The sequence below is a fragment of the Phascolarctos cinereus genome, unplaced genomic scaffold, assembly GCF_003287225.1.
Source record: "Phascolarctos cinereus isolate Bilbo 61053 unplaced genomic scaffold, phaCin_HiC Scaffold_7;HRSCAF=346, whole genome shotgun sequence".
NCBI lineage: Eukaryota > Metazoa > Chordata > Mammalia > Diprotodontia > Phascolarctidae > Phascolarctos > Phascolarctos cinereus.
In genome coordinates, this window is record NW_027556180.1 from 142007114 (window position 1) to 142031339 (window position 24226).

Here is a 24226-nt window from a genome sequence, read left to right on the forward strand (position 1 = left end):
TGAAAGAAATGAAAGTATCCTGAGTTTAAATAACATGTACAATGTTGCCTTTAGGGTAAATTTCTGAGACCTCTCAACCCACCAACGCCAAAGAGTACTTAGGTCAGTGGGAAAAGTCTGTTTTTGCGGTGAGAGAGGAGCTAGGTCTCAGCCTCAGTTCCCAGGAGCTTGGCCCCAGGACAGGGGGCTGCTTCCTGAGCTTCAGGCCCACAGAGTTAAGGAGAAATCCAGTGGCTGATCACAGAGGGATTGCAGGGATCTCTTTGCCAGTGCTGAGGCAGGCATCTCTTGCTTTGCCTGTGCTTGGATCTGGGTCACAGTTCTGGGTGGCGGTCCTGGGGCAAGGAGCAGCGCTGGCATGGTAGAGCTTGTAGTGTTGGTGGACAGGAAATCTCTCTACAATTCCAAGACAGAAAAGACTGCTTGCGGTTACTCATAGACCAGAGCACAGGCCAGGAAAGGACTAAACACCTCCCCACTTATCATAGCACCTTGGAAGAAGTGAAAATTTACAGGTCCCTAGAAGCAACTCTAAAAATAGCTTTACAAACCCCCAAAACTCAGGACAGTACAGTCTCCACATTGGAAGCAGACTCTTACCTTAACAAAGAGTTTAAAACTCAAGTAAATGTCTGGGATCACGAGCAAGCAGCGCAAAAAGAGTCAGACCATAGAATCTTACTTTGGTGAAAAAGAAGATCAAAATATAGAACCAGAAGAAGACAACAAAGTCAAAGCTCCTACATCCAAAGCCTCCAAGAAAAATATGAATCAGTCCCAGGCTTTGGAAGAGCTCAAAAGGGATTTTGAGAAGCAAGCAAGGGAAGTAGAGGAAAAACTGAGAGTGATGCAAGAAAATCACAAAAAACAAGTCAACAGCCTGCTAAAAGAGACCCAAAAATTATACTGAAGAAAATAACACCTTAAAAAATAGCCTAACCCAAATGGCAAAAGAGGTCCAAAAAGCCAATGAGGAGAAGAATGCCCTAAAAAGCAAAATTGGCCAAATGGAAAAGGAAGTCCAGAAGCTTACTGAAGAAAACACTTCCTTAAAAATTAGAATAGAGCAACTGGAAGATAGTGACTTTATGAGAAATCATGACACAGTAGAACAAATCCAAAAGAATGAAAAATTAGAAAAAATGTGAAATATCTCACTGGAAAAACAACTGACCTGGAAAATAGATCCAGGAGAGAGAATTGAAAAATTATTGGACTATCTGAAAGCCATGATCAAAAAAAAGAGCCTAGACATCATCTTTCAAGAAATTATCAAGAAAAACTGCCCTGATATAGTAGAACCAGAGGGCAAAATAGAAATTGAAAGAATCCACAGATCTCCTCCTCAAAGAGATCCCCAAAGGAAAACTCCTAGGAATATTGTAGCCAAATTCCAGAGTTCCCAGGTCAAGGAGAAATATTACAAGCTGCCAGAAGGAAACAGTTCAAGTACTGTGGAAACACAATCAGGATAACACAAGATTAAGCAGCTTCTACATTAAAGGACCGCAGGGCATGGAATATAATATTCTGGAGGGCAAAGGAGATAGGATTACAACCAAGAATCAGCTACCTAGCAAAACTGAGTATAATCCTTCAGGGGAAAAAATGGTAATTCAATGAGAGAGAGGACTTTCAAGCATTCTTGATGAAAAGACCAGAGCTAAATAGAAAATTTGACTTTCAAATACAAGACTCAAGTGAAACATGAAGAGGTAAACAGGAAAGAGAAATCATAAGAGACTTATTAACACTGAACTGTTTACATTCCTTCATGGAAAGATGATATTTATAACTCATGAGACCTTTGTCAGTATTAGGGCAGTTGGAGGGAAAAAATTATATGTAGATAGATAGATAGATAGATAGAGGGCACGGGGTAAGTTGAAGATTAAGGGATCACATCTGGAGAATAAAATAAGGGACGAGAGAGGATTATACTAGGAGAAGAAAGGGAGAGGTAGAACTGGGTAAATTATCTCACAAAAAAAACAGAACAGGAAAGGCTCTTACAGTGGAGTGGAAACAGGGGAAGGTGAGAGGGAATGAGGGAATCTTATTCTCATAGGATTTGGCTTAAGGAGAGAATAACATACACATTCAATTGGGTATGGAAATCTGTCTTACCCTACAGGAAAATAGGGGGAGAAGGGAACAAGAAAGCAGGGGGATGATAGAGAGGAGGGCAGATTGGGAAAGGGGGTAATCAGAAGGAAATACTTCTGAGGAGGGACAGGGTCAAAAGAAAGAATAGAATAAAGTGTGGGGGGCAGAACAGGATTAAGGGAAATAGTTTTTCACAACATGTTTACTATGAAAGCGTTTTGCATAACTGCAAAACATAAGTCAGTATAATCTATACTGAGTTGCTTGCCTTTTCAATGAGGGTGGGTGGGAAGGGAGGAAGGGAGAAAATTTGTAACTCAAAGTTTTAAAAACACATGTTTAAAAAATGTTTTCACATGCAACTGGGAAATAAGAAATACAGGAAATGGGGTACAGAAATCTATCCTGTCCTACAGGAAAATAGAAGGGTAAGGGGATAAGAGAAGGGGGGGGAGAGATCGAAGAGAGAGCAGACTAAGGGAAGGGGTATTCAGAATGCATGCCATCTTGGGACAGGGGGAGGGGCAAGATGGGGTGAAAATTTGGAACTCAAAATCTTGTGGAAGTAAATGTTGAAAACTAAAATAAATAAATTTAAATTAAAGAAAATTTTAAAACAAAATATAATTTAAAAAGGTAAATGTTTGTTTAAAAAACAATTTCCCTGTGACCTCCATTATATGAGTATGTGTTGAAAACTTTTGATGAGAAGATAAGATGATAACTAGCCCTATTGTGACATCTTGGCTGTTATAGTCTTTTTTTTTTCATTTGTAGCAATTTCTTGAATTAGAGAATAAAAGAATTAAGAGCTAAAAGGAATTTTAAAAATCTAATCTAACCCCCTTAATTTTATAATGGGAAAATGAGGCAGAGAAAGGGCAAGTGACATCTAAAGATATATAAGTTAATGACAAAGCTGGGATTGTCCCCTTAGCAGTCATGTTCCTTCCTACCCAACCCTACCCAGATGATAGGTGAATTAGACCTGAGTTTTCAAAAATCCTTAAGTAGCCTACTATGTTGTGCAGGCCTGCACTAACTCCAGACAAGGAACTCCAAATACATCATTCTCTTTACACTATTTGTGCTATATTCTTCATGCACTGCAGTTTCATATGTGTACCCTGCAGGGAAGGGAATAAGGATTTATATAACCTCTACTGTCATAGAAAACATAGTAGATGCATATGCTGAGCCCTATAGTGAATAAAAACTTTGAGAAACAGAATTCATAAGTAATTAATAATAAATTTATTAATTAGGCTAGCTAATAATCAATAAATTGATGGTCAGTGACTTCTCTTAGTAACTAAAGACACCAAGGGAAACCTTGAAATGCCTTAAATCCCTTCTGAAAAGAAACTCCCCTGATAAGTGAAAATCAACCCTGATTGGTGGACATTTAATGAGGACGTGAGCTAAAAATCTTCAGCTCCTCCTGTTGAGACCTTGGCTTGATCATGAGGGCTCAGCAGCCTCAAGGAATCTGGGCTGGAAGCCGTTTTCATCCAGACCTCTCTAGCTAGTTTTCTCCTTCATGAGTTCTGTTGCCCTGAACTCTAATGGAGAGGGGATCAAGAACAGGAAGAAATATCCTAGGGAAACTAGATTTAAAAAGACCAAAAGTAAGGGTCCCACCCAGGCAGATGTCTTGGGGCTGGGAGAAGGTGTAACTTTCTGTTACACCCTCCCAAAACTGCCTGACTTTTTCAGGAGTTGGGTCTTAATAGAAATAGGTGGAAAAGGATGTAACACAAATTAATAATTAGTGTTAATATAATAGTATAATATTAATGTCTCTCAGTCCTTTACAAATATCATTTCATTTAATCTTCACAATGATCTTGTGAGATAAGTGCTGTTATGAACCTCATTTTACAACTGAGGAAACAGAAGCAAACAGAGGTTAACTGACTTGCCCAGGGTCACTCAACTAATAGGTATCTAAGGTTAGATTTGAACTCCAGTCTTCCTGACTTCAGGCCCAGTGCCCTATCTACTATGACATCTAAATGCTTCAGTAACTATAGGGTACTGCTGGACCTTTGTTGTTCTCTAATCTGAAAATTCTGAGGTAGATGCTTTCACTTATATAAAACAAATTATTTCCTTATTTAATTAATTCTATGTTTTGAAATTCTGTTTATAAAGTTCCTTTAGATGCTGAAGAGCTTTAAAATTATCTCAATGATTTAATTTAGTTTCTGTATAAACTATTATGGTGGTTTCTCCCCCTCTCTATCCTCTTTTCCCCACTCCCAAAGGGACAGAGTGCAGGTTTTTCACAGTGTGAACATGATACCTCTGTGAGGACCAAAATAGTTTAACTTTATTTAAGCCTTTGAGAGAATGTTATTAATAGGAAATTGAGAGGAGTTGGTATCAACATGTTTTAATTTAACAATACTACCCTAGAAATGACAGAGGAAACATGGTTTAGGGCAGCGATCTCAAAAGTGAAGGCCTGGATCAATTCCAGGGTATGAGTGATCAAGTATTCAGAAATCAGAAGGAGAGGTTGCAATCCTCCCTCCCTCCAATGGGTATTTGTAGGGCTTTTCTGTAATACTTTTCTGTAATACTCCCCTGCAAGCCCCTAATCTTTCCCCTTTGAGCCTGGCTTTGGCCTTTCAGAGCAGTTATAACCTAACTGCGACCTCAACATCCACAGTAGCTGTGCAAGTGTCATTAAGGAAAATCCTCTTCTCTCCCCTCTCCAAAGTGACCAGTAAGAACCCATTTCCCCTCCATTTTTATCTTAGATGAGACAATAAATTTCATAGGATAAGCAGGCATGGATGGGTGGTGATATTCACCACAGATCTCATTATATTACCTTTCCCCAAAATCTACTTCTTCCAAATCTCCCTATTACTGTCAAGACAGAGAAGTATAATGAAAATCTAGAGGGAAGTGTTGTTGTTTGTCCTTCATTCTGGAAGAGGACTAATGACATCAGGAGGGTAATATCTTGATTTGCAAGTGAATTGGATTTAAGTGAGGCAACGCTGTGCCTCACTCTCTCCTCCAGAGCAAAGTCTAGTGGCAAGATATAGGTCAGGTTGACTGACAATGGCCCCTCAGAGGGAAGTGAGTATCCAGGAGAAAGAGGGTAATGTGATTGACAGTGTCAAAAGCTGCAGAGAGGGCAAGAAGTTTGCTTGAGAAAAGGCCATTAGGTTTTGCGATTGAGAGAACATTAGCAACTTTGGAGGAAGAAAGCCCTTTTAGTTGAATGATGAGATTAGAAGACAAAATGTATAGTGAGTTAAGAAAAAATAGAGGAAAGAAAGTGGAGACACCCTATCATATATGCTTTTCTCAAGTAGTTTTGTCTAAAAAGAGAGGCGAGATGTGGGACAATAGCTATCAGGGATGAGAAGATAAATGAAAGAAGGGATGATTGGGGGCAATCTATTAGAAAAGATGTGATGGAATAGGATCACTGGCATTGTAGAGGGATTTGTCTTGGAAAGAAGAAAGGCCACCTCATTCTATGAGATAAGGGTGAAGGAGATAAGAGGCAAAAGGCATCTGGATGATGTGACATGAAAAAAGGAGCTCTCAGCTGAGAGGATGAGCAGAGGGGGAGCCACGGAAGATATAAGGAAGAACGAAATGGTTTGGAAGCGCCACTGAGCTAAGTCAAATAGTAAATTAATAAGAGAAGTGTAAAAGAACTGCCTTGTAGCAATCAGGGTCCAGTTGAGAATTGTGTAACATAAATCTGTAGTGGACCCAATCAGCATGGTTTCATTATTTTCTCCACCTTTGTTCAGTAGCATTTGTGTAGGCGTGAAGGCATTGGATGGTGAGAGTAATCTAAGGCCGAGGCTTGGCAAGGCAAGATTGGTGATACAGTTAGGGAGCAAGGGACTCTAGAGAAGGGGACAGTGTAGAATGAAACTGGTTCACCAATGGGAGAAAAGTAGGAAGGGAGGAGGGCGTAGTGAGCACAGGGGTGATGGCTTGGGAAAGAATCGAGGGGTCAAAGTCATGATGCTGATGAAGAACAGAGTTTGGGGTCACAAAGCAGATAGAAAGATGGAATGATGATAGATTATACTTAGATGAGGAAATTTCAGAGTTCATGATCAGGAAAGTGGTATATTTGTGGGTTATGGCAAGGTAAAGGACCAGGCTTCCCTGTGTCAGGCTGAGGTGTGGGGTGGAAGAGTATGTGATGAAATGAGTGAGTTGAGAAAAAGTGAGCTTTAAGTGCCTGAAGGAGACCAATACATAAGCTGAAACCTCCTACTATGAGGGCAAGAGTTAAGGAGGAGAGAGATTGTGAGCCAGGCACTGAACTCATTGAGGAAAGAAAGGGTGTGTCTTAGAGGTCAGTAGTCAAGAGTTACCAGGATTTTGACTGACCAGCAGATATGGTTTTAATGAACCTCAAAGGAAAAAAAGATTAGCAAGTGATGAGGGTACAGAGGAAAACCTAAAAATGGCAAATAGGATCAAGACGCTTTCCAACTAGTGAATTGGGGAAATGAGTGAAAAAGAAGCTAATGTTAAAAAGAGATGCCAGAGAGGCTGTGTTATCAGGAGTCTCAGTAAGAGTCCTGGAGATGAAGAGTGGAAAAGGAAGATATTTAAGATGAAAACGGGTTTGTTGCCCACAGAATGGACATTCCAAAGAGCACAGTAGAAGGGGTGAATAGCTTTTAGAGTGAGACATGGCGGGAGAGAGGGTGAGTTGAAGGGAATGAGGATAAAGGATACAAGACTGGGCAGTAGAAGACAGAAAAAGATTTGAATAGTAATAGGTGGAAGGTTCAAAATCACTGGGATTGGGAGGGTCTGACCAGAGGAGAGTTTACTAATCATTGAGGAAGGCTCCAGGATCAAATGTTTCATCTTTATCTCATCTTTTTTTAGCTTTGATTTTTATATAAATTTTATGATGTATATAATTATCAAGTGATTATATAATGGATATGGTAGCTTAGTGGACAGAGCACTGGCCCTGGAGTCAGGAAGATTTGAGTTTAAATCCAACGTTTAACACTTAATACTAGCTATGTGACTCTGAGTACATCACTTAACCTCTGTTTACCTTAATCCACTGGAGAAGGAAATAACAAACCACTCCAGTATCTTTACCAAGAAAACCACATGGACAGCACTGGGATGATACAGTGTAAGGGTAATGAAGAGTCAGACATGACTGAACAACAGAACAACAATTATGCGTGCATGCTCAAATTTTTTAACGATGGGATGCATAAACGATTGAGAACACTAGTATGTATAATAGTGTGAGAGCCTAACTTAGAAAGAAAGTAAGTTCCACTTCTGACACATTGGCTATTTAGCCCCAGGTAACAGTTAAAACCAAACACAGAACAACTGATTAGTTTAAGATTGGAAAAGGAGTATGACAAGGCTGTATATTGTTATCTTATTTAACTTATATCATGTATATCATGTATATCATGTAAAATGCCAGGCTGGGATGAATCAAAAGCCAGAATTAAGGTTGTTACTGGGAGAAATATCAACAATCTTAGATACGCAGGTGATACCACTCTGACGGCAGAAAATGAAATGGCGTTAAGAAGCCTCTTGATGAGAGTGAAAGAGTAGAGTGCAAAGACTGGCTTGAAACTTAACATAAAAACCCCCCAACAACTAAGATCTTGGCAATTGGTCCCATCACTTCCTGGCAAATAGAGGGAGAAGAAATGGAAGCAGTTGTAGATTTTATATTCTTGGGCTCAAAAAAATCACTGCAGACAGTGACTGCAGCCATGAAATTAAAAGATGCTTGCTCCTTGCAAGGAAAGCTATGGCAAATCTGGACAGCATACTGAAAAGCAGAGACATCACCTTGTCGGCAAAGGTCCATAAAATCGAAGCTATGTTTTTTTTTTCCAGTAGCAATGTATGGCTGTGAGAGTTGGACTATAAGGAAAGCTGAGCACTGCAGAATGCATGCTTTCAAATTGTGGTTTTGGAGCAGACTTTTGACAGTCTCTTGGACAGCAAGGAGACCAAATCAGTTAATAATTAAAGAAATTAATTCGGGCTATTCACTGGAAGGTCAAAATACTGAAGCTGAAGCTTAATTGGCCACGTAATGAAAAGACAGGACTCACTGGGAGGAAAAAAAACCCTGATATTGGGAAAGATTGAAGGCAAAAGGAAAAGGAAAGAGGATGAGACGGAGAGATAGTGTCATGAAAACAACAAAAGTGAACTTGGACAGACTCTGAGAGATAGAGGACTGCAGAAGGGTTGGCATGCTATGGTCCACGGGGTCACAAAGAGTCAAAATGATTAAATGACTGACCAACAACAAAAACTCCAAACAAGTTACTTAAAATATCAGTGCCCCAGGAAACTTGAAAACTATAAGCTGAAGATTGATCTGAACTGGTAGAGGTAGCCCCATTCCCCAATAGCTTCCTAGACTGACAAAATCATAGGTCCCAGTAAAAAAAAAAAATCCTAGTATAAAACTTCAAATTTTGCCCTCAAAATAATTTCTATCAAGATTAACCTACTCTCTGATGTTGCCAACAAGGATATGTTCTTGATCATCTATTTTGTGAATATCTATACTCTAAAAAAATAATAGTTAGCATTTACATACTGCTTTAAAACTGGCCCGGTGCTTTATGCATATGATCTCATTTGATCCTCACAATAACCCTGGGAGCAGAAAAGAAACTGAGGCTGAGAGATGTGAAGTGACTTGCCCATAGTCAAAGCTAAAAAGTGCCTAACTGGATTCAAACTTGGGTCCCCGAGTCCAACACTCCTTTCAGTGCTTCACCTTGCTGAGAGACTTTAGGAAGCAGGGTTCCCGTGGCACCACAGGAGTTAAAATGAACCATTTAGGAAATGTTAAGGAACGTGTCCTTGCTGTTGTCTTGCACTGTGATGCAGTGTGATAAGACTTAAGCCTTTCTACTGACAGTCTCTTATTTAACCTTGGATGTGGTTCATAGACCACTGGGTCAACCTACTTTTAACAGAGTCAGCTTTTCAATCTATTTCAGAAATATAAGATCCATTTTCCATATAATTCACTTGGGTTATTGGGTTATTGCCCTTCATGCCTTCAAATACATTTGTATGCCTATTTCTATTATCTAAGTCTTTGATCTTGAAGGATAAAGTTTGGATCTCTCTCACATAGCCAAGATGAATAGAACAATCAGTGAAGACTCAATCTTTTTCTTTAGAAACTGGCAAATCCAAATCTATTTGAGTTGATGGAAACCTAGTCACAGACTACAGAATTAGCAAAGGTAGTTTCATAGGTTTTATCTACTATTGTCTAATAATTTTTGAGACTGAATAGTAAAATCGGCAAGCGCTTTGTATAAATATACAATATATATATAAATATAAATATACATATATATGTACAAATATAAATACAAATGTACAAATATATAAATATACTATATGCCAGACCCTGTATTAAGGTCTAGGGATACAAATAAATAAAAAATGCAAAAACCATCCCTGCCCTCAATGAGATTACATTCTAATTAAGAAGTCAACATAAATTACTAGATATATGCAATATCTAGATACTCTAGTACCAGAAATAGACAATGTAGAAAGCAGGTAATTTCAGAAGAGAAGATAGTAGCAGTTAAGGGAATGTGGAAAGATTTCCAGAGTGGAATATTGAAGGAAGCATATTTTATGAAAATTTAAAAGTGCAAAATTTAAAGCACCATAGAAATTTATTGTTACTATGACAGGAAAAAACAATGTTTTCATCTTATTCAGTGGAGTTCAAATAAAAATGAACTTAGAGAAGATACTATCCTGCTATTTTTTTATGTACTGAGCAAAGTTACCTTCATCCATTAGTTCAATTTGACCTCCGGATTCAAGTGTAAGCCTTAAGTCTCTATCATTCCTTGGCATATGATAAGAATTTTACACCTGTTGAGCCCAAGTAACATTTTGAAATCAATGGAGAAATCCATGAGTTGAAAGAGCTGTCTAATGTGTCTTCTAGGGAAATCATTTAATGTCATTCATGTCTATCATATAATTAATAAGTTATTTTGGTTTGATTTTGCTTTAAATTTGAAAGCCATATTTAGTTCTATTTAGAAAAAAAATAATGTATGGTTAGACAGAACTATATTTAGAGGCAGTTGGTGATATAGAAGATACAGGCCTGGGCCTGGAATCAAGATGACCTGAATTCAATTTGACCTCAGGCACTTATTATCTATATGATCCTGGGCAAGTCATTTAACTTCCTTCTGTTTGCCTCAGTGTCCTCAATTGTAAAATCAAGATAATAATAGTACCTACCTTGCAAGGTTGTTGTGAGGATCAAATGAGATAGTATTTGAAAAAGCACTTAGCACAGTGTCTGGCACATAGTCAATGCTATACAAATGCTTATTCCACCCCTAACCCCCCACTCACCATAATGTCTTAAACTGTGTCCCTGAAAAAATGTTATATATAAATTGTTATATTAATTGTTTTTGGCATCATTGTGTTGTTGACATTTTAAATAGTTTTCAATGTGATCATCAAATACTCTAGCATTTTTACTACATTTGAGTCTGTTATGTATTTTTAGTATTTGAAAATGTTATGCATGCAGGATTGAGTCAAAAGCTTTATGATAATCAATAAAGGCAGTATATATTTTAAGGCATTTTTGCTCAGTTTGTTCAATAATAAACAAATTGATATGTTCCTGGGATTTTTTGGCAAACCCTTTTTTTTCTACTCGGCCAATATGTTATTTTCTTTTAGTTACTATAAATTATTTGCTTAAAATATATATTGAAGGAATAAATGAAAGGCACTTATTAAGCCCTTACTATATGATAAACTCTATACTAAACAGTAAAGATACAAATGAAAAATGGGGACAGTCTCAGAACTTACATTCCAATGGAGGAAACCACACATTTTTAAAAGGATTCAGGTGTAGAGCAGATGAAAAGGCCCAGCACTTCTTAGAGCTTGGTGGCAGTTCAGATGGCAAAACCCATGAGTACTTAGGGTAGAGTGGCAGGGTAAGGCCCTAGGGATCTAAAGGGTACAGTGGCAAGGCAGAAGTAAGATCCAGTAACCAAGAAGATGAAATGGCAAGGCAGATGGTAAATCCAGATAGCCTTAATAGCCTTTATTGTCCGTGTGTCAGCCCTGTCTGTAAAACTATTGATGACAGCTTATTCAGGTGACATCCACTGGAGCTCATTGTAATTTAGTTTAGTTTATTACATGACATGCTGATGTATGGATCTTTTTATTTATTTATTTTGCTTTGAGAAAATCTCATTTCATTTTTATTCTGGTTCCATGAGTTTTCATAGATTTAACTACTTTGCCTTCAAATCTTCCAGTCTGTTTCCCTTATAATCCTAAAGCTTGGCAAATTCATCAGCAAGTCCTTCAAGCTATGCTTTAAATTTAGAGTTTTAGCAGAGGTATAGGTATCAATTTCATTCACAAGAAAGTCTGCTTTGTCTCATGCTCTGGCAATTTTCCACTCACAAGCAGAAATATTTGGCAAAGCTCTCCAAAGTACTTCCCACATTTGTTACAGCATACTGCAGTTGTCTAGTTTTAGCATCCCAGCTTGGCCTTAAAATAATATCTCATGGGTGCTGCCAAGGATAGAACCCTCAATGATCTGACTGAAATGCTGTGTCCCTGTATAGGGATGGGAGCTCACATGCTAGCTCAAAAGGGACCTTACAACCCCCACATCCCCATATTACCCTGCCACAACTGGTGCAAATGTGAGTCTACATTATATAAACATGTAATTGACCTATATTTGGAGTAATGGTTGGTATTCTCATCTTTTGGAGGTAAACATATGATGCTCTATCATTTTTTGGTTTTTCTGAAAGATAAGAATTTTAGCCTCCTCCGTTGTTATAACTGTGCCATAGTTTATTATATTAATGGTGTGTAAGTTTTCTATTTCTTATTTAATCTAAACTGAATTTTCATTGCATTGGATTTCTTTTGACCATATAGATGACCAGAAATTTTGCAGATCCTTACTCTTTGGGGCTTCACTCTTTTCTCCAGTTTCTTTGCTTCTCAGTCCTCTATATTAAAAAATTTTCATCACAGAATTGTTTGTTTTCTTCTTGAGGTGCTCTGATTCCTTGTTGTGATCTTCATTTTTTAAAATTTTCTTTGAATTGCTAATGAAAAGAAACTAGAATTTCTAGTAAACTTATCTTCTGGACTCCATTCCATGCTTCATTTTTTTTGCCTTTAATTGGGTGATGTGTTATTTGTTTTCTGTTCTTGTTTGTCCTTCGTTCTCATAGAGGACCATGGCATCAGGAAGGTGACGCCATAACTTGAAAGTGAATCGGATTTGAATGAGGGAGGGCTGTGCAAAGTCACCAGCCTCACTTTCTTCTCCAGAGCCATCTGGGTCCAGTGGCAAGATATGAATCAGGATGCCTGGAGATGGCCCTGGATGCAATGGGAGACCTTGGCTTTTTTAAGCTAAGGGCTTTCCCAAGTCTCAGTTTGACTGAGGCGACACCCATTCAGTGATAATGTTCAGCAACAACACAGTAGATATATATTGCTATAATCTTCAGTTATTTTCCACAGATCTTCAATAACTCTTCACATGTCACTTCTACCACAGTGGTATATGAAGCCTGTTAATGTGGTACTATGGCTATTCAGCAAAATTGCCTGATGGAGAATATGCATACCTTTTGTCGGTACATTTTTTTGATGAGAGACTTTATACAGTTACTCCTACATCATTCCTTGTTCGTACTGTGTTACAGCCTGTTCACACCTCCCCACGTAACTCCCTTTCATGGCAGTTCTTCAAAGACTCCAATGTTAGACACTAGATACATACAACATTACTTGAAGGCTATTTGTGTTAGAAAAAAAAAATAAGTTTTGGCATCTGAAGAAGTAGATGATTGAATGAACTTTGCATTTTCAAAGGCAATTGAACCTATCTTCTTCTTCTTTTTCAATTCTGAATTCAACTCACTGCCCATTTGTGGCACCCAAATATGTGTGTGTGCATGCGTGTGTGTACTCATATATTGCAGTACAGTTGTCCATTTGACTATATATCATAGTCACCCATGAATTCTCACCCATACCCTAAATATCCAATCTTGGTAAATCTTGTTGATTCTGCCTCTGTAACATCTCTCCCAATTGCCCCCTTTTCTCTGCTCACATAGTCATCACCATATTTTAATCTCTCCCCACTCCAATCTACCCTCTACAATCTACTAAAGTAATTTTCCTGGAGGAAAAGAAAGATATGCTGCACCCTACCTGTATTCAAACTCCAGTGGCTCCCTATTCTAGGATAAAATATAAACTCTTCTGTTTAGCATTTAAAGTCCCTCACAACCTTTATAGCCTTATTACACATTACTCCCTGTCACATGCCTTACCATCCAAATTGATCTTCTTACTCCGCCTCATACACAGTACTCCCTCAAATCTCCCCATGCCTTTACAATGATTGTTTCTAATGCCTCAAAAGTGCTCCCTACTCACTTCCATTTCTGAGAATCCCAAGGCTTCTTCAAGATTATGCTCAGATGTCACCTTCTATGTGAAGTCTTTCCTTTTTGCCTCAAGTGCTTGTACTTTCCCCTCAAAATCACCTTGTATTTTTCTTGTATATGTTGTTTCCCCCAACAGAATAAATGATCTTTGAGGACAAGGACTGTTTCATTCTTTGTATGCTTAGCACAGTGCCTGATGCATAGTAGCATTTATTAAGTCCTAATTAATTAATATGTTATTGTGGCAAGTATTTTGATGATCAGAGTCAATGCCTTTTTGTCCAATTCCTTTTTTTCAGAGTTGAAAATTCACTTATCAGCTCGGCCAACCCTTCTTCTACATGTGACCTTGATTCCTACTATCTCCAAACATACCTAAATCCTCCCAACCAACTCCTCACCATGCTACCTGTGTACTCTGGCCATCTTTATCACTTCTCCCCCACGCTCAAGAAACTTAGATTATCTGGGTCTGTTAGGGGAACTTTCACCATATCTTGTCTTGAATTAATCCAACACATCTCTTCCCAGGCATGTCAGTACCTCTTCACAGCCCCTCCTTTTCAATCTCCCATTTATAATGCAAGCTCCCTATAACAATGTCTTCCCTATTATAATATAAGCTCCCTGAGGACACAGACTGTCCAGATCACTCAAATTTGCATTTGAAGCCCTTAATACAGTGCCTGACACATGGTAAGTGATTAAAAATGTTCAACTATACCTGAGTCTTAAAAAAAATGACTAGATTGAATCAACCCTTCAAGCTATTATTCTGTATCTCTCTTCCCTTTCTGAGCCAAGCTCCTAGAACATGCTCTTTATACTCCATATCACTTCCTCTCCTCTTACACCTTAACCCTTGGTAATCTGACTTCCAACCTTATAATTCAACTGAAACTGTTCTCTCCAAAATTATTAATGATATATTAATTGCCAAATATGATAGTCTTTTCTCAATCTTCATTCTTGTTGATCTGTCATTTGAGATTGTTAATCAACATATACTTCTAGATACTATCTCTTCTCTGTAACACTCTTCTTTGTAAACTTCTCCTTTTGTAACACAGATCTTTCTTGGTTTTCCTCATACCTAACCAGTCCTCAGTCTCTCTTGCTGATTCATTATTTATATCTTGGCCCCTAACTGTTGGATGTTTCCCAAGGCTCTATCCTGATCCCTCTTCTCTTTTCTCTCTATATTTTCTCGCTAGTGACATCATCAGGCTCTCCTGGGTTTAATTATGATTTCCATCCAGATTACTCACAGATCTACATATCCATCTTGAGTCCTGCATCACAAGTTACAGACATTTTGAGCTGGATATACTCAAATCCAACATGTGCAAAACAGAACTCATTATTCTTTCCCTCCCAACTTCCAGTTCTATGCTTCCTTAGACTTCCCTTTTTCTGTTAAAGGTCTCACCATTCTTTTAGATTACCTGGCTTGTAATCTTGTTGCTATCCTCAACTCATTAATCTCCCTTATCCCACATAACCAATCTGTTGACAGTTCTTGCTGTTTCTGCCTCCTTATGGCAGCCTCTCCCATCAGAAACCTTTTCTCTACTCACACAACTGCCAACTTAGTTCAGTCCCTCATCATCTCCCTCTCGGATTATTACAATGTCTTCCTAATTGGTCTACCTGCCTCAAGTCTCTGCTCACTTTAATCCATTCTCCACACAGCTAATAAAGTATTTTTTCCTTAAGGGTAGCTCTGACCATTCACTCCCCTAATCAATAAACTCTAGCAGTTCTTTATTGTGTCTGTGATTAAATATAAAATTCTCTGTTTAGATTTTAATTTTTTTATATTCTAAAGTTACACACCAAAAAAGAAAATTTTCAGAAACATAGAACACCAAAACAGGATTTCTTTATGAAACTATATCTCCATTTTATACCACTTGGTTTTTTTAAAGCATATAATAAGTTCTACACATTACTTTTAAAAAATAGTTCTTATCTGTGCTTTCTTCTGAACTTCTGTTTTCTATGTGTTTTTCTTTAATGTTATAATGGTTCTCTATCTCTCTGTGTGTCTTCTCTCTCTCTCTCTCTCTCTCTCTCTCTCTCTCTCTCTCTCTCCCCCCCCCCGTGGACATCACAATTAATAACCTCATTCTGTGCTTTCCTTCCCCCAATTAACCAAAAGAAAGAAGGAAAAAACGCCTAGTAACAAATAAGCTGTCAAGTAAATAGACTCCACAAAGTGATTATGTCCAATACACACAAGGACAAGTGTATGAGGTTTCTGAGTAGTCTATTATTTGACTTTTGTTTTCCAAAATAACTGTAAAAATCTTTCTCTTTACCTTTAAGAAGAATTAATCAAGAATCCAGGTATATGTTGATTTAGTTTGGCCAATCATTTCAGCCCCTTCAGAGAATGCATCTATTTCCTATACATGTTACCCTTGAGATAGAAATATCCTTTGGTATGTGCTGTCCAAAGAAATTTGACTAGTGGAGAAGTCTCACTTATTTTAGCCTGAACCCCCTGAAAAAATACAGAGATACTAACCACTTGCTAGTGATACTACACACTTGCTAGTATTGGCCTTAATATGTTCAAAGCAAGTTTCATTGATAGGAAGAAAGGATCAAACATCATGTACCCCTTCAAGTGAATTATAATCCCTTTCCCAAAGTCCTACAAGGTGGTATAATGGGAACTCCCTAGTGTCATTTAGAATCCCAAATCCATATGAGTGATCATATACTCCTAGTGAAGCTACAGGAAGGGGATTCCATAGTCTGGTGTTTTATTGCTTCACTAAGAGAAAATCCTTAATGTCACCTTTGGAGAATGGCACAGAAAAAATGAGGAGAGAATGACACAGTCTTCGCTGGAGTCTTCTTGTGAATAGCTGTCTTCTCAATACTACCACATGAAAAGCAGATCATAGATTATATGTTTAAATAGACCAAGCAGACATTCTAATGTCTTTTCCTACTTTAATATGAAGTTTAGCTGATCTTCACTTCACTAGGAGTATATTATATTTCTCTTGGGATGGAGATCCAGATTTTTCCCCAATGCGCTTAAACATGCATGATTTCTTGGGTAAGATATCCAAATCTTTCAAGATCATCTGGAATCAGTACCTGATACATGCATGCCCTCTAGATGCTACCACTTTCCTAAACCAGTTTAAGGGATATGATAACACTAGGATTCCTCTGTTTCCCCATAACAGGGCTTAATTTTTCCTAAATAGCTACAAAGCTGTCCCTGAGACCTGACTGTCCCCCTGACTCATTTGACACAGCTTTCTGGTCACTTAAGGGCATAAAGAGCTTCACTCACATGGATTTGGGGCCCCATGATTTGGTAGATATCTAAAGATCACACAAGTCACCACATCCCACCCTGCTGCCCAGACGTGTTTCTGAGGGAGGATGCATCTGTAGGAATTAAGTGCCAGGGCATCCTTGATGAATATCCTTACTGTGCTAAGGCAAAGTAAACCTTTTTAGTTAACTGTTCAAAGATTCATGATGTGTCATTTCATCCCAACAATGAATCTGAATTAATAGGGTGCTAGTGTTAGGATCACCTCTAATAGAGAAATGGAAAAGTTAACGTCAGCACAAACTGTATTTACATCTCAACTGTGGTCAAAGGGTTAAACTGGCTAAAGGCTGATATGAGTAAGATAGGTAGGTCTTGGTAAGAGATGGCTGAAATCAAAGAATGCAAAGTCTTATGTTTAGTGAGGATGGAAAGGTAGCTTATAGCCAGGTGAAGGGCTGTAAATGCTGATTGAAAGACTTTATATTTTATCCTAAAGGCCAAAAGGAGCCAGTGAATTTTGAGCAGGGTATTGACATGGGTCAGAGGTATGCTTAATGAAAATCACTTTGCTAGCTGTATGGAAACTAGACTAGAGTGGGAAGAGAATTGAGGTAAGGAGGGCACTTCAGTGATCTAAATAGGATGGAAGCCTGAACTAAGGTGATAACTATGTATAAAATGAGATAAATTCTGATTCAAAATGTGTTGTGAATGTAGAAATGTCAAGATTTGGTAATTAAATGATTATGTGGAATGTGTTTATCAGGACAGGTAAGAATTTAATCCAGCACTATGGGCAGGGTATGTGGGCAGGGGGCATTTTGATATAAGATGGAGGGATGTCTGTGCCCTCTGATCTGGGTTGTGAGCATGCTCCCTGACGCCATTTAAAAAACTGAGTCATGGGGATAAGTAATGTTTCTTGATATAAATTTGAAAGTTTTTATCTCCACACATGGAAAATCTTTTTCTTTAATGGTAACTAAGATTTTAAAAAAATTTTTCTAATTTCTTTATTTGCAGAGTTGATACAGATTTATGGGGGAAAAAGAATAGTACATACTCCAAACAGCAAACCAAAGCCTGTGAATAAAACATGAGAATGACAGTTTTCATCTTGAATTGCTTTTGGGAGAAAAAATGTTTTTCCCCCAATCTCTTGATAAATTTTGCAACTGTAGGTAAAACAAGCACTAAGCCTGTCCTTTTTTAAAAGTATTTAAAATGCAGAATACAAAAAGACTGAAGCTTTCTTGTATTTCATGACTTGCTTCTTCATATTTCAAACACTTTTGTTTTTCTCCAACCATGCAAAGAAAAATTATCCTTTTGTCTATTGTCCTCCAGAGGCAAATTTTATGCTTTAAAAAATGTTGAGTATTTTGGGGACAGTCTCTCATTTATTGAAATAGTATAAAGAAGTTCTTGCAAAATTAGTTTAGCATCAGTGAATTCATAAGCATTTATTAAGCACCTGATATGTATTAAGCATAGTGCTAGGCACAGGGACTCTAAATGCAAATGTGAAACCGTGCCTGCCCTCAATGAGTTTAACATTGTGCTAATATGTACTAATGTGTTGCCAGCAATCAAATAGTGCACCGAACATGAGAGTGCAAAATAAAGAAAGACATGGGCCAGGCAGATCAGTAAAGACTGACTCAGTTTATTCATCTGAGGATACAGGATATATAGAAAAAATCTAGCCTAACTTCAAAGAATCACCCCATGAGATACTCCCCAAAACATCTGCTGAGTACATGACAACATATATTTCAGGCTCTTTAGACTGGGTTGCAAACCCCAAGGTTTTCCCAGGTGCCTTGGCGCCACCTGCATAGAGGAGTGCTGTGTAAATCTAAGGTTCAAAAGTGAGAACGGAATGTCTAAGAAAACCTCCCTACCTTGAGAGATTTGGAGAGCCCCGCTTCCTAAATGACTGAGCCCTGTGAGTTAAGCCTGGGAAAAAGTCAAGCTCTGTCCTGGATCTTAAACTCAGATCGGACTCTTTAGAGCCGGCCCTCTACACTAATGCTTTTCTCCCAGTGCTCTTCCATCTTTCTTGAGTACTTGTTCACAATCTGTTCAACAATAAGAGTAATACTACACAATATAAGTAAATTACATTTACAATATTTGAAAGAAAACAAGCATATGACAGCATTAATAGTTGTAATGCTGGTTTATACTTCTTGTACATCTTTTACTGGTTTTGAAATGTAGGCCACATAGAATGTGAACTCTACATGAAAATTATTTTTTCCCTTAAATCATATAAAAGTAAAAGGTTTGGAATGACATTACAATTACTATTACAAAGAGGAAATTTCATTCTTTGAAAGTGAAAATAGATTAGATGTCCTGTGAAAAAAAATTTAGAGCATTGTTGCCTCTTAAACTGGGCTACATTGCATTTGACTGTCATAACTGAATGTTACAGAGGATATATTCTTATATAAACATACAAAATGAGGAAACGAAATAAAGCTTATAATCAAGTAGTAAAATTTCAATACAAGTTTACTGAGAAAATCCAAGCTGTGAAAGATTGCTCTTTTTGACCCACTCTCCACTTTCAAAGACTTTTTTTAATTTAGATGTTCCATGACTTTGAAGTAAAAGGAGCAATCTGACTTTTCATCAGAACAATTGGCTCAAGGTTGCAAAGATAGTTTGATTTAATAAAATCAATAATTTATGCAGCATAAAAGATGTCAAAAACCCTCCAAAATTCGTCTATCATCACAAATAGATTGGCTGTTTTAAACTCCAATTTTCAATGGTATACTTCTTTCAAGGTTGATTAAGTAGTTTTTAACAAAAAGTACAATGATATTTTATCATCCTTTCCCTATGAAATAATAATACTTCCTTAATAATTCAATGGCTCTGTGATGGTAGCCAAACCTTGTCATATGGTAACTCTTGCCTGTACCCTCTAGAATATCCTTCATAGTGGGTCTATCCATTCATTGTGTTGAGGCACTTCCTCTAGATCTCTTGGCATTTATTAAAAGCCTACTATGTGCCAGGTCCTGGGGATATAAGTAAGAAAATTAGATAGCCCCTGCCCTTAAGGTGCTTATATTCTACCAGGGGAATATAATATAATTATAGACAAGAAAATTCAAGATATATACAAAATAAATATAAATAGATCTTTTTAGGAGGTCACTAACAATTGGGAGAACTAGGAAAGTCCTCTTAAAGGAAATGCTGCTGGATCTAAGCCTCAAAGAGATAAGGTTTTAAAGAGGTAGAGTTGACAAGGGAGGGCTTTCCAGATTTGGTTATACAAATAGGTTATACAAAAAGCACAGAGCTATGAGATGGAATGCCATGTATAACAAACAGCCAGTAGGTCACTTTAACTAAAACACAGAGAGGGGTTGAGGGGAGCAATGTGCAATCCACGTGGAAGCACAGGTTTTGGCATAGCCTCCCCTCTTAGATACCATGATACCCTCCAGATTATATCTCTGGCAGCACTGTCTTCTGTGTATACTTGGTTTAGTCTAACTGCTCTTCCTATCTTTGTTTTCTTTAATGCTATTTCTGTTTCCTTTTGTATTATATCAAGGATGGTGATGATAAGTCTCCCCTTTCATTAGTGGCAAAAAATGTTTGGTGGGTCTTTTCCAGACGATGAGGCATGAGGAAATCTATCCGAATATCAACAAACCAGGCTTTTTCATCCTCCTGCCTTGTGACTAGTTAGCAGCTCTGGTTCAGGCAAGAGAGGGACGTATATTGCACTGTGTTTACTAAACTCATGGATTTCTTGCTTTATGAAACACCAGCTCAATTCTCTCAATAGTGGGAAAGAACTGATACCCCTGATGGGTGAGGAGATGACCAAGAACAAGTACAAAGGTACTATGTCTTTGCTCAGTTTACTACTGAGTGCCAGAAGCCACTGCTCCAGTACATGTTTCCTCTTGGCCATCATACCTTACTGATTCTAACTAGTCAACAATCCTTTTTTCTAGCACAGGACCACTGCTGCTCCACTGAATGATCTTCAGGGATAGTGTCAAAGGTTTCAGAGAGATCAATCAACAAGGAAGAAAGATCGTGAGAAATTCATTAGATTTGGCAATTCAGAGATGCTTGCTAACTTTGGAGAGAGCAGTTTTAGTTGAGTAAGGTTGGAGACCAGATTGCAGTGGATTTAAGATAGATTGAGAGGAAAAGTAGAAATTATAGAAGTAGAGGCATCAGTTTTTTTTTAAACTATAACTTATTTTGGGGTGAAGGGATTGAGAAGGGGCTATTACTTTTTTCCCCCTTACTAGAATGTACTCTGGATTTCTCTACCATGTCTTAGAAACCTCTCATAGTCCTATGCAAAATAAGTTTCTGTTAATAAGGAAAGGCTTACTAGCTATTACTCAGCAGTAGGTGGTAGAGCCTAGGTTGTACAGTGAATAGAGTGCCAGCCTAGAATCAGGAAGACTCCTCAGACATTTACTAGCTATGTGACTCTAGGCAAGTCACTTAACCTTGTTTGCCTCAGTTTCCTCATCTGCAAAAATGAGCTGGAGTAAGAAATGGAAAAACATTCCAGTAGGTTTGCCAAGAAAACTTGAAATGGGGTCATGAAGAGTCAGACATGACTGAAAAACAACTAAACAAAAATAAGATGGTAGCAGAGAGTAACAGCCCTGAAGAGGATAAATATTCAAAGTTTAGCAGACAGTAAACCGAGAGATGGTCAGTGACCACAAGACCAATAGACATACCTAGAAGATGTGACACAATGACCAGTGCATAAAGATGATGCCCAAGAAAGATAACACTATATCCAATAGAGAGGAGCAGAAAATGACACGAATATATTGGCAACTCAACATCAGAGGTGTGACTTGTCCCGGATTTGCATGTGCCTTTGCCATATATCTTTGTGTCTATCATACATGTTCCTTGGTAACACATGTTCTGTACACGTTTGCAATCTTTACTGGTAGCATGCTAACATATGGGGGATAGTATCTTGTGTATACACAGGGAGACCCACCCTTTGTCACTTACTTTGCTATTCTGTTTGATTTGTTGTGGTAAACATATTGGGGTCTTCTGAGCTATGGTTTTGAGTAGAAGCTAATCAATAAGTTACCTTGATTCCAAAATAACTCACTAGGGGCTAATGTGTGAAGGGACCCCTGGATTCCACACATCATTTTCTTAACCAAGAAACTCCATGCTTTTTGACTAAGCTATGAAAAACTCAGATCTGTCAGAAGCCTTTGTTGGTTCTGTCTTGGATAATTTTACATACCTGAAAAGGCATTAATTAGAACAACCTTCTAGTCTCATATCTTGTTGCATAAACATTATAACTGAAAGGATTCTAAAAAGATATAGGACAAGATTATAGGTCACAAGATATCCTTTGGCTACAACATTCTTATAAAATACTTTTTCTCTTTGTTTCCATCTAAAGCCACAGAGGGAGTTCAGCAAAAATGGGAATACTCTAGTCAGAGCTGTATAAAATCTGCAATGAAGGAATTTATAGGCTTATACAATAAAAATTACTGCAGTGAACACCCTGCTAAACTCATGTGAACACTGCCATCTAATGCTTTGCTGAAAATCTGCAAGCAAGAGCTCTTAGAAATCATTTTGGGAAATATGAAACTCTGAGAAATAGTATCGAACTATTGTTTAATAAATAAAAATAAAGGGATTAATGTCCAATACATCATACAATTCTTTCATAGTTCAAATTACACCTGACATCATCATATAATTTTGAGGTGGAAATGTTTTCCCAATACTAAAATCTCCCATACTTGTCATTTTCCACATTTTTAAAGCACACATTTTCTCTGCAATTAATATCTTACATTTAGACTCAAATCAAAACTTGCAAACAATGTTCCTATTTGAGGATCACTCAGTGGCATGCATAAAACGAACATGCAAAAAAACCATAAATTCCCAAACCCCAAGTATCAGGATTAGTTCTTAACTGTTGTCTTTAACTAGTCAGTGATGTGATTTAAGTACCCAGCTGTATGCTGGAAAGGCTTGATCCTTTATACAACCATTTACATTGCTTACCATTTCAAACTATTCAAATTATCCAATCTTATATCAGTAGACTACATTAACTTAAAGAAACACACCAGAAAGAAACGGTATAGTAGACAGAACACTAAATTTGGAGTCAAGAATATGGGTTCAGATCTTGCCTATGATTTTTAACTATCTATATGATTTTTGGTAAGTCACTTAACATACTTGTAGCCCTAAGTTTCCTCTGCTGTAAAATGGAGAAATTTTAACTGGCTGGCTTCTGGGATTCCTACTTTCTATAGCTCTATAATACTGTAATCCCAGGAGATCAAGGCTGCTAATATGACTGATTTTTCTTTAATTCTTAAATAATTTTTTCAATCAACAAAAATCTGCCTTTTCCTTTTCTTACCTCCCTCTTAAAGAAAGAAAAACTGAACATCAGTTATAAACATTCAAGGAAAACAAATTTCCATACTGGCCATACCTAGGGGGAAAAAATCTCATTTTGCATTCTGAGACTTTCACCTCTCTATCAGGGTAGGTAGCATATTTCATTATTAGTCCTATGAAATCAAGACTGATCACTATGCAGATCAGAATTTCTAAATTTTTCAGTCATTTGTCATTACATATTTTTTTATTGTATACATTGTTCTTGTTCTGTTCACTTCATTAGGCCTCAGTTCATAAAAGTCTCCTCAGGTTTTTCTGAAACCGTCCTTAATCATTCTTACAGTACGATAGTATTATAGACCATTTATATACCACAACTTGTTCAGCCATCCCCCAATTGATAGGTACCCCATCAGTTCCTAATTCTTTGCCACCACAATAAGAGCTATAAATATCTTTTGTATATCCAGGTTAATCCCTCTCTTAATTTAGTCTTCCTTTTATTTTCCTCCCTTCTCCTATTTCCATACTATTTCTCCTTTTAAGGGAATGTGCCCAACTATGTGGGTTCTTCCTTCCTTTGACTAAGCTTACCTTACCTCTTCCTTCTTGTTTGTATAGATTTCTACTTGTATACCTACAATTATGATAATTTTTCTTCAACTTCCTCTCCCTTTCACCCTCAGTATATTCCTCTTCCCCTTACTTTCTGTACTTTCAATATCAGCAAAATATAGAAGAATCACTGCTAGGCCTTCTATTTATTTAAACTTCCTTTATGATACATAGTGATGAAAGAGTTCAGAGGATATTCGTGTATTATCTCCTTATATTCAAATATAAACAGTTTATCCTTGTTTAGATGTTTATG